The sequence below is a fragment of the Pteropus vampyrus genome, unplaced genomic scaffold, assembly GCF_000151845.1.
Source record: "Pteropus vampyrus isolate Shadow unplaced genomic scaffold, Pvam_2.0 Scaffold289, whole genome shotgun sequence".
Lineage (NCBI taxonomy): Eukaryota > Metazoa > Chordata > Mammalia > Chiroptera > Pteropodidae > Pteropus > Pteropus vampyrus.
This window is the reverse complement of record NW_011889070.1, coordinates 808,693-811,024: the sequence shown is the minus strand read 5'-3', so window position 1 is coordinate 811,024 and position 2,332 is coordinate 808,693.

Genomic DNA, 2,332 nt, shown 5'->3' with positions numbered 1-2,332 from the left:
GTGGCGAGAAGGGCCAGCTGGTGTCTGTCAGGAAATCCTAAGACTGGAACTGGGATCGAACACGTGCTCCTTAAAGGTGAACTCAGACACGAACGTGTCAGGTCTGTCACAGCAGTTAGCGGGAAGGTCATAAGGCAAGCGGGCGTTCGAGCGCGAATAATTAAGGGGCGCCGCCCGCATGGAGGGTCCTCTGAGGAAACAGGGATGGAGCGAGGAGCAGGGGAGCTCAGGGGTTCTGGCTTTCCCAGGCTGCTTTGCGGGGGCTGGGGGGGCTCCTTCATGCCTGCGAGCCAGCTCTGGCGCTGCGGGTGTGTGACAGGTGTGATATACTCAAACCACGTGCGGTGCAGTGTCTGGGCAGCTTCCTCGTTCTCACCCCGGAGGGAACCCCAGATGCACACCTCCGGCCCTCAGCCATCGCGTCGTTAGAGCTCACCCCAACACACCCACGCACGCACGCACGCACGCACGCATACACGCATACACCTTCTGCAGCGGGTTTGCGACATCTGACACCCCCCTATTTTCATCCAGACGTGCGACTCGGAGGGGTCTGTGAGCCGGCCTCTGCGTGGGGTGGGACAAGCCCTCACCTGGATGCAGCCTGCATTCCTCTCTCTCTCTGTCTCGGGGTGGCCCTACCCAGCGGCCCTAATCCAGCCGTGGCCACCGGAAGCCAGGCAGGCGCTGTCCACGTCAGCACCGGTCCCTGAGCCTGCCCGCGAGCCCCGCGGGGTGCCGGCCTACCTAGCTTTTGCATGCACGCACGGAGCCTCTCCTCGAGACTGGACACTCTGCTCTGCAGTTCATCGTAGTCATAGGCTCCAATCTCCTCCTGCAGTTCGTTAAGCACTGACGTCAGATTCTGGACCTCCTCCTTAAACTGCAAAACCAATTTGGCATCGGCCTTGTACTCTTCCAACACAGGTATCAAAGGCCTAAGTTCATCCATTTTCGCTTTTATTGCCTGCAAGGTTAAAATAAGCTAGGTTCAGTGCGATGCGTGCAAAAACGTGTCACATCCTGCCTTGGCCTGGCCCCTCCCTAGGTGACGGGAACTGTGCCTTCCTGCCTTAGGCAGAGCTTTGCTTATCATCCGGTCCAAAAAAGGTACAAGAGTATATTAAACAGTCTTCAGAAACACCATCGTATTTGGGAAAGGTCTTTATTGTCAGTTAGAATGCAACATCTTAAGGTTACATGCTTGAAGTCACATACACAAAGTTTCTTTCTTTTTTTTTTTTTTCTTTTTCAAAAAATGCATTGACAAGGGTTCAAAGTATTCATGAAATGCATCTACAGTCGCATGCAAAAGAGGATCCTGGTTGTCTGCAAGGTTCCTTAGGGAAATGGTGCTAAGTGTTGGAAAGTAATAGTAAAAATGCAGGGAGCAAAAAGCTGTCTGGCCCTCTGACATGGTTACATGGGAATGCATTGCTTCTCCGGTCACTGCAGCATTGAAAAAACGCTTTTAAATTAGCCCTGTAAGCAAGAAAACGAAATACTGTTGAGGAGCTACCTCACCAGCCTGCCTTAGACAGACAGCCATTAAGAGACAGATATTTTCATGGTCACGTAAGAAAAACGTCACACTCCGGGGCTACAGTCAGCCCAGACGAACGGCTTTGACAGTTAGCTAGTTAGCTGCGCAGGCCCCCGCACACCGATTCCTGCGGATGTGTGAATGGGACGAAAGCAGGGCAGAAGGCGGGGCCGGCTTTTCTTCCCCGAGGGACACAGGGACCCCGGTCTGGGACCCGGGAGAGAGGTGGCCGTGGGGCTGGAGCCTGCCTGCAGAGATGCGCTGGCTCGGGTCACAGAAGACACCCTCATCTTCAAGGGACTGACTCTGCCCTGAGAAGGGAGCCCTGGCCTTTCAAAGAGAGGCATAGACTCTTTCGGGTCAGGCGGGTCAAAACGTCTTTCCAGAACCATCCCTGATGACGCATCAGAAGCGAGGACAATGTGTCCACCTGCCTCCAGCCAGAGCGATGGCTCATTTCTCCCCCATAGGACCGGGCCTGCTGTTATTTTATTTATAATATAGATTTGTAACTTCATTAGCTTGCCATCTCGTCTCTATAACGTACCGCTTTGAAAAGCGGACTCGTCCTCGCTTCATGCAGGGCGCACATCAAAGGGAAGCATTAGCATCAGAGGGACAGGGAGGCAGGGCGTCAGCAGTTTCTCGTGATGTGACCCATTCGTTTACATCTGGGCCGCATTCCTAATTAACATGCATGTATACCTTAATTAAGGTGCAGATGAGCTCTCGATTTAGTCGTTTTGAAGCTGTGTCAACTCTAAGCATATATATACATATTCATACATA